We start from the raw sequence: 10,045 nt of genomic DNA on the forward strand, positions 1-10,045 counted from the left end.
TATGAGACAGCTACCTATAAATGAAGTAAAACACAGCCACACAGCCATGCTGTTGTTATTGCTGTTGGTGGTAGTCTGTGTTTTCGATGATTGTCGATTTCGTGGGATCTGAATATCTAAGTGGAAGCGATTTAACATGTTTTTAGCGTTTCCTCTAAAAATCAATAATAAAATTTAATTATGTAAATATCTATCACTGGAACCCAACGCAAGTACCCGCTGTGCCAATGCGGCTACTGTACGCAAACACTGTCAGCGCGATGCGATCGAATGTAGCGAGCAGATTGGTACATCGGTTGGACGATAATAGTAGATGAGCAGTGCTCAATCAACCTCGCTTTGCAGCGTGTTTTCATCATCTTTATTGAATACGAGAATAGTGAGATCAAAATCAGCAGCACCAGCGGTAGAGCAGAGAAATCATAGCGCTGGCAAATAGCACAGCTTCCATAGCGGTAAAGTCACCTAAATGGAGACAAAAATCACATTTAATGACCTCAAATAAAAACAAATGGAACACAGAATGAGAATGTGGAGAATGAGGGGCATATGCGCAGGTGCGGTGCGCGGAGGCGCATAGAATATATGGAAGTGTTTTATTAGAAGGTGATGATGGCGCAAACGTGATGGCCGAAGACAGTTTTATTAGTGAACCACTTGTTTAGCTGCATGAGATCTCTTAGCTGCGCTTAGAGGCTGGCGAGTAGCAAACTGAAAAGTGATTTAAATTAGAACATAATTGCCTTCCAATTAACCTCCAAGCAACCGCCAACCTAAAGTGACATGCCAGCAACAACAACAACAAGTGTAATATTGTAATAAAGGAAAAAGGTTTAGTGACGGCACACACATATACACACAAGAGCCTCGGTTGCGTTGAAGGTTCAGTTTTCCGTTTTAATTGCATTGAGAAATCAATCTTGGCGACTAAACGACTGGTGAACTGGTGAAGCCACATTGAGTAATGTGTGTTGAAGCGTTGACGGACCAGTGACACACACACATACATACATTTTAAGGCGACACACACAGCGCACACTTGTCTGGGCATTTCTTATGCCAGCACAACTCTACTTGCCCCCCTCAGACGGGGATGCGGTCGCGTAGGAAATCAACGTCAACGACGGCGCACACGCTTCTGCGCTGTTTAAGGCGATCCGTTGTGTCTAAATTGACCATAAAAAATTGCTTAATTTACCAACTTGAACAAAACAACCACACGAAAATGAAAGAGACATGCCGCTGCGGCAGCAACAGCAACAAAAACAACAAACGACAATAACACTAAAACAAAACAAAAACAGATAAGAAATGAAATAAAATAAAATAAAAAAATACTAAAAAGACTCGCTTCAAGCGGCGACAGCAACAGGTAGAACGGATTGAGTTGTTCAACATGGGGAGCATCTTCCGGGGTCGGAAAGGTCCCACAACGACTGCTGCGTAACGCCAACGCGGTGAAAATTAGAAAATTTCGAAATTTTTGGAAATCTGAAATTTCACTGAACTCACTAATTTCAGTACGGTTCAAATGTCCCAGAGATCATGGTTTACAATTTTAACTGTTTCGATCGCCTTTGCACCGTTTGAAATTCGCAAAACAGCGCGCTTTACTTTTTGTTGTAGCAATTGTTGCAATATGCTTCGTTATGTAGACATTTATCAAAAGCAGTTTATTAGGCATCCACAAAAGGCGAAAACACTTGCATGCGATATTTTTACACAGAGTAAATAAACTCTGCAACGCCAACGGTAGCTTCATAAAATCACCGATTTATTTCATTATCGTGTTCATCAGCGCACTGTGCTGTCATTTGCGCTTATGCTCACGCCGGCATTTCCCTTGTCTCCCTATTTACCTTCCTCCATGTCTTTTTTTTACTTTTCTCTTTTGCTACTCTTTTTTGCTTTTTTTCCGCTTTTCTCCGTTGCCGCGTGACATTCGTATGCAATGTAAAAACATTCGTCCTGCTAATCGCGTAAAACATAACACCATTACCGCCATAAAATAAATTTTCTGCCATGATATCTGTCCACAGCCAAGAATGGACATCTGTACGTGAGCAAAAAGAGGCGAACGCGATCAACGAAAGTGAGGAAGCCGCAAAGCCAAACGGAATACACTGAGCGCAAAACTTAAATGTAAACAAAAAATATTGGTTTAAAGATGTTCAATAGGATTCCTAAGATCGCAAGTGGTAATAATATCATCTGTTAGATCTTACTTTAATAAATCATGAATAACATGTGCAAGGAACAGCCACTGGTTGTGCATTAGACTTAATGTATATTCTGTCAAATAAGTACACGGAAATTTGAAATAAAACTCAAACAACTTATCAATCATCTAAATTTATTATATCCCCTTCAAAATAGGCCCCTTCTGAGGAAATACACAATCCACAATCCAATCATCGAAACACTTTTTAAAGCTATATTCCGGGATGGCCCACAGTTCTCGTTGCGGATTAGTTTGGATGTCTTCAATGCCCTCAAAACGGGTTTCACGAAGTGGTAATTTGATCTGGAGAGTCCGGTGGTTGTTCGATGATATTTGTTGAATTTTTATTCAAAAACGTTCAAAATGATCGTTTTGTGCGATTCACTTTTTGAAGAAAATTCAGATCTTTTGGCACCAATCGCGCTGCGACTTTCCGCATACCCAAAACATCAACCAAAATATGACGAGCGGTCTCATGAGACATGTCCATTATTTGGGCTATCTCTCGCAAACTATAATGACGGTTTTCTACCATCATTTCCTTTATTTTGTGGACGTTTTCTTCAGTTGAAGGCCGTTCTGAACGTGGCAAATCGTTTAGTTCTTCTCGCCCCTCTTTGAACAATTTATACCAATTATAAACTTGAGTTTTTGACATCGTTGAATCACCAAATGCTTTTTTCAACATTTTTAACATTTTGGCACAAGTAATTTCGTTTGAAACGACAAAACAGACAGAGCATTAAGGAGGCCCTCTAGTACAGCTTTTACTATAATACGAGTTCTTCACAAGCCTCCGTGCTGAACAAGAGAATTGGTCCTCCACCCTCAAAGTAGTTCCGAAAATTGAAAAACATATGGCTGGCAGTATCATTGGCCTAAAAGAAGCCAAGATAAATACGGCCATCCATTCCTAAAGTAGGAAGTAGTTAGGTCTATAAAATTTGGACGGAAACTGAATCTTATCCGTTCAAGAGTTAACAAAATCATTTTGGATTGATAAAGAGGGTGTTATAACCACTCTATCATTTGTGGCAATCTGTTTGGCATCCGACTAGTTTCGAGCCATCGTTTCACAGAGATCATGTATATTAGATCCCCTGATTTCTCGCAATGTAATCGCATCTTAGATAAACGATTAAGGAAAAAAATTAATAAAAGCACTGCATATTGATTTGATTTTTACCGCATACAGACATATGCTCGCGAACAGCATATTTATAAGATACTGCAAACATAAAAATTGGACCGATGCACAGTATATGTACATACCGAAGCATATAGTACTGCAGAGGGTAACATAGTAAAAACACCGTTCGAACAACGACAGCGGGACGAAACAATTTTCGACGAAATCAAAAAAGCGACGATAAAGCATCGAAGCTTACCTGCAAACGAAAAGGAGAGCGCTCCGAGTGCACACCGAAAAAACGCAACCTAAGACAGAGCTGCTGCACTTCTTATCCACGGGCGCAACCAGACTAATGAAACCCGTCGATCTCCAGTCAAGTTCCAAATCTAATGCGCTGCAAATGAAGCGGCGTTCCTTGCTGCGTATGCGCATAGAGAAGAGAGTTTTTCTGTCGGCAGCGCGCTGACATGTTGTTGCCACTGTTAAGCGCATAAAAAGCATGTTGCTGCAATGCTCATTGATATTTCGATCGCGACCGTATAAAAATATTCTGTTGCCGATATGTGTTTGCGCAGCGGCTGTGGCGGCGGCACAGAGGCACAGCATGATACGGCACGGTTGCGCACAGACCCACACTGTAACGCTGGTTGCCGCGACAAAAGGAGTAGAGCAATACGAGAAAAAATTCTATAATATTTCGCATGAATGTCCGACCAGCGACAGCTGAGCGTGTTGGAGCAGAAGTGTCGGCCGGCAGCGCTGCAATCGCGGATTGTGAAGATTCACACTGCCGTGGCAGGCAGCAGAGTGTCACCAAAGGATCAAATGCCAGAAGTTTTTGCGCGCCTGCGCGTAAAATCTCCGCGACATAGAATTGCGCGATCGCATCACTCAACAGCACCATCAGCTCAAGCATCAGGCACCAGCATCAACATCAGAGATCAATGCTGAGTTGGTTGCGCATCTCGGCGCATATCGTCATTCACATCGCTGCATGTACGCACGTTTGTCGTTGCGATCGCTCCCTGTCAGTCATGGAATTTTGTTTTCGCAACGCATCACAACGCATTGGATTGCGACTTGCAACGGATGCGTTGCATTCCCTACGTTGTTGGATCACTCAACGACACTCGATCGGTCTGGTCAGTTGTGAGATCTGTTCGTGTCTCGACATTGATGATGCTGAACTTTGATGCGGTTGTTTTGCTGTGGCAGTTGCGGGCGCTGTCACTCAGCTACGACGAGCGCGTCAAAAACTAACACACACATACGCACACTAACGCACTCTCGAGCTGTTATAAATAATCGAGCCGGCGGAATTGAGATGCTGTCGAAGTTTATGAACTACGCACAGGATGCGCACGCATGGCTGTTACATAGAAGGCCTCTCTGGCAAAATGTGGGGTTTAAATGTGACCAAGTAAGCAGTTTGATCGAGAATTCTTTATTTGAAGCTGAGGTCTTATAGATTGCGTCCAAAGCTGGACTTACAACCATATATTACTATTATTATAATCTTCGTTGGATTTAATCGGCGTCGTTAAAAGTTCCATCTTATGGTACATTCTACTTCTTCTTCTGTGTAATAGTAGTATTAAACAATATTATATTCGAAGAAAATCTTAAGAAATATTTTGAAATGTAAATTCCAAGTCCAGAGATATAACAGTAAATACTTATTCCCCGTCTAATATTAATACTAACCAATATTGGTCACCTTCACTGGGTTCTATCCGTCACCAAACATCAAACATCGTAGAGCGCTGTCTCCATATTGTTTACTGGGTGTCCTTTATGAACAAATATATGTATTTATAAGTACAAAAATTAAATTTTTTCTGCTCTCTGCTCACCGCTGTCTTGCACGTGATACAATTATAGCAAGTTTTTGTTAATTTTGAATTATTTAAAAAGGAGCTGAATGCTGGCCGCGCTGGCTGCTGAATGTTTTTGCTTGTCACAGACAACATAAAAATGCAACATCCGTGCAATGCGCTGCTTCGAAAGGGCTGTGGAGCTGCGAAATATACGAGTTTCGAATATTTAACACGATCGCGTAGAATCTCGAAAAACTCCAGTTGCGGTAAGTGATTTTTCGCACCAAAAACAAAAAACAAAATACCCGAAAGTATGCGTAGAACCGCGAAAGAGTTATACATACATTGCAGTCATTGCGCTAATTTTTGATTTTCGGTTTGCAGTCGAATCGCGTTGCTGTTTCTTTTATATCAACAGCGTTTTTTATTGTTGTTGTCAAAAACAAAAATATTCGGCACGCAAAAAGCCACCAAATTGAGTGCGCTGCAATAAGTCGCGCTTACCGCAACTGTAAGTTGTTGTTTGGTGCGGCAAGTGACTGCGCAGCTTGGCGGCAATCATTGATCAATCACATGGCGCGGCCGCCGTTGGCCGTTTTGATTTTCTGCTTTTCAGCTTTACTGCTTTTCTGCCGTTGTACATTTTTGGCTAACAAATATTTATTCATGTTTACACTTGACTGATTGCAATTAAATCGCCGCTGGTTGCCAACGCCACTACCGACAATGAGTTTATACATATGCATCTACATACATATATGTATGTACTATAAGGAGACTTGAGTGCGTAAGTGCGTGCATTGCAAACGCCAATTATCGCTATAACTCCCTGGTGACACGTATGCGTTTGCGCTCACGTCGCCATTCCTTATCAGTTCCTCTCCGCAAATGGCCAACGTGCAGCTAAGCTTATGTGTGTGATATATTGGCGTTGCAAGGGATTGTAGGTGGTCTCTCGATCAATAAAGTACATGGGAAAACCGATTGAAAAACGTGGGAAATTGTAAAACTTCAATACGTCAACAGTTACAATAGTTATATTTTTAGATGTCTCATTTGACTAGCCCCTTGCCTTCGTTCTTTAATTTATCTGATTTTAAAAGCTACTGTCTGAAGGTATAGTACTTGTATATGGAACCTAATCTATCCGCTGTTGGATGCTATGACCATAAATGGTAAGTGGTTCTAATAGTCTAAAGTCTGAGACCAAAACCGGGAACGACTAAAGCTCCCAAAGGGCGGCATGGTAAGGTTGTAAAGTAAAACCAAATCATTCACATTCTCAACAGCAACAGTTCTCGTTATCCGTTCCTTAAGGCCTGAGTAATACCGTTAAATTGAGAAAATGAATTGATGCTTGACGTTCGTCCATACAAGCGATAGCTATTAATGCAAAAAATTGATATATCTTTATGAAACTTGGTACACATGTTAAGGTAAGATGGACGAAATCGGCTAACAGCCACGCCTACTTCCTACATTACACAATTCACAGTCTATTAGATTTTTTAACTTTACGTTATAACAATCAAAAACCAAGGAAGATAATAGAATAAAACTTTGTGCTGATACTATACTGGGCGTACGTCATCGGTCATCTAAAAATTATCCAAATCGGACTAAAATTTTTCAAGGCTTCAGATACCGAACATGCGTGCTTCAGGGCATGTGGTTAACTTTTTATCTGTAAATATTGACAAATCCCTCAGTATTTTATGGAAACTCAGATAGAATTATTTTATTTTAATAATGTACATGTGTTCCTGAAATGGGTAAAATCGGGTCAACAACTTCCCTAGCTCCCTTAATCCAAGTATTAAGGTTTTCAGACTGCCGGTGGGCTTTATAACGTATATATCGGTTAATATGTGGGATATCGTACGAACTTATTCTTTTTCTTGACTGGCGTAGACATCGCTTACGCGGTTATAGCCGAGTCCACAACAGCGTGCCACGCATTTCTCCTTTTGGCAGTTTGGCGCCAATTGATAATACCAAGTGAAGACAGGTCCTTCTCCACCAGGTCCTTCCATCGGAGTGGAGGTCTCCCTCTTCCTCGGCTTCCACCAGCGGGTACTGCATCGAAAACTTTCAGAGCTGGGGCACTTTCGTCCATTCGAACAACATGACCTAGCCAGCGTAGCCGCTGTCTTTTTATTCGCTGGACTATGTCTATGTCGTCTCGTCATTCCATCTTCGAGTATCGAACATATGTGAACATATAATATTGGATATGATGCAGCTTGGTAGTGAAAAGGAGTAAAATCGGCCCAGGAATAACCATAGCCCTCATTTACTATATATTTTTATTTGGTTTTATGCAAATTAAATAGGTCAAATTATCTGTTATATTATTAAAATTGAATAAATAAATTGCGAGAGAGGATGAAAATCGGGTCCAATCGGACCCACATACCGACTAACGTGGGAACATTACATATATTTGTCAGTATATATACATACATACTTCGTAGGAAATTGTTTAGATATCAAACGCCAGCTTCGAATCTAACCTCCAGAGTGCGATTTGTAATTTTCTCGCAAACATTTCTATGCCAACCCAGATTCTTACGCGCCATCATCTGCATTGTAGTAATACGTTAAAGTTAGAGTTGTCAAAGTGCAAATTGACTGCAACGCTACAATATTTTTTCTCACCAACCGAAGAGTTGAGACTTGCTATTAGTTAGCAGTTGCTTAGCGAAATCCATTTGTACGAAGATGGTGCGCGCTTGGCCAGTAAATCTCAGCCTTCTTCGGAAACTGATGAACTGCCTACACACTGCGAAATGAGCGACCAAGCGACCAAAGCCAAATGTGAAAAGCAAGCGTCCACTGAGCGTTCGTTGGTTCGTTGCGTCGTTATTTCGCGCGACGCTTCTCACCTAGCCCGCCATGGTTGGCCGCCTGGGAAAATTAAGTTTTTGCCACCGCCATCGGTGTGTGTCCATATGGAGATAGACGCAGGCAGGTACGTGTGGTTCGGTATGCACTCGCGTTGGAGCTACGTATGTAGCAGGCGTCAGGAATGCAACAACATTTCACGAGTATTTCGCACCTTCGTTGACAGCGCGCGCATGAAAATGCACGAGACGCGAGAAAGAAAATGACGAGCGATGCATGGTATGTACGCGACTACATACATATGCACGTACATAAGTGTCCAAGTATTTGCGCTGACAGAAAACGATGCGTCGCACGCAAGAGGATGGACTGCAGACCATAGACGACCACAGGCAAGTGTCCAAGGCGTTCGACGCTATGAGATGTTCGCGCCTGCGCACTGTTGTGTGGTGTCTTTATCGATTATGAATTCCACACACGCGTTCGTGGTCGTCTGCAAAACTTGGCCATACAACAACAACAACAACAAAGGCAAGCAAGAGCGAACGCTTCAATTACCCACTGTTGGCCGGGTGTCACAGCGCCTGCATGTACAACAACCAATTCGCCGTACGCTGTGTTGTTGTTCGTAGCACGGCTGCTGTCTTGGCGTGTAAATTATGTGTAGTGCATTATAGTTGTTGTTATTTGTTGCTTGTTGGTAGTTAGTTTTATTAATATCGCTGCGTTTTCGTTGACACCTCAACGTTGTTGTTGTTGTTATAGTTCGCATGGTTGTTATTGTATTTCGACACGAGAACGAACTGCAGCGCAATGTTGTTGTTGTGATTTTTTGTTGTTCCACTGCAGTTGTTGCTGCAATTGCACTTGCTGCTATAGTTGTTGTTGTTGTTGTTACCATCCGTCACTGCAGTTGTCGTTGTCGCTGGCACTTTCCACTGACACTTCATTGGCGCGCAAGTTAATTAAACGGCACTGCTGATTGGAACGTTTTCATGGCGTGCGCACGCTGACTGCCGCTGCAGCGCGCCGCACACACCCGGCTCTAGTGTGTTCGTCGTTTTCAAACAATGGAGTTGGAGCGCATCGCATCTCTGCTGCTGGCGCGCTGATTTATTCAGTGTGGCAGCTACTGGTGTGAGACCACCAGCCGCGCGCCAGCTCCATCAACTCATGCTACACTACATAGAGTATACTACAGCAGTTGTAGTGCTTGTAGCAGCGTGTGCAAAAAATCATTGCTGAAACGCACGTGTTCAGCTGTGTGTGTCTGTGTGTTTGCTTGTTTGCGACGACTTCTACGTTCGTTGGCTGTGAAATAAGCTGTGAGCTGTGCAGCAAAGTGTTGAATGTAATGCACTTTTTCATTTGCGAAAAGTTTTTCTCAAAGTTTACACCAGATTTGCACAATTCTTCTCAGGCATTTTAATGATTCGTATCACTTCCATAGAAAATCAATACATAATAATAGCGCATACTTATGCATATCGTTTGCCATGGGAGTGGCAGCAGTGCGGCGCTGCTTCACAGTGTCACAGCTCAAGGTGAAATTGAAAGTCATATTTATACATTTGTATGTTTGTTCATCTGTATGTGAGAGTGTCTTAAAATATTCAACAATATAAATAATGCAGTTATGCATCTGAAGATTTACCTAATCGAGCTCCGCTAGAAAGTCTAACACTAAAGAGTGGAGAATTCTATTGTTGATTGTATTTGGACTGTTCCCGATGCACATCTACAAATGAGGGTCTCTGCGCTTTATTTGGATTAAGCAGTTAGCAGTTGTGGGAAAATAAATCATTTGTTTGAATATTCATGCTTCTTTAGCGACCCTGAGCTGCCAGCACCTTATACCAAACTTAACTGAATAAACTTAAACAAACTGAGCAATAACTGATGCTCCGATAGGCTTCGAAGGTCACAATAGGAATTAGTTTAGTTTATTCGAATAAAAGAATCCAAAGGGCGTTTTTAAGACATGTGGGTTTGAAGAAAAAATAAAGCGCATATAATTTAATGTTATGTTCA

Source organism: Zeugodacus cucurbitae, chromosome 6 (genome assembly GCF_028554725.1).
Source record: "Zeugodacus cucurbitae isolate PBARC_wt_2022May chromosome 6, idZeuCucr1.2, whole genome shotgun sequence".
Taxonomy (NCBI): Eukaryota; Metazoa; Arthropoda; class Insecta; order Diptera; family Tephritidae; genus Zeugodacus; species Zeugodacus cucurbitae.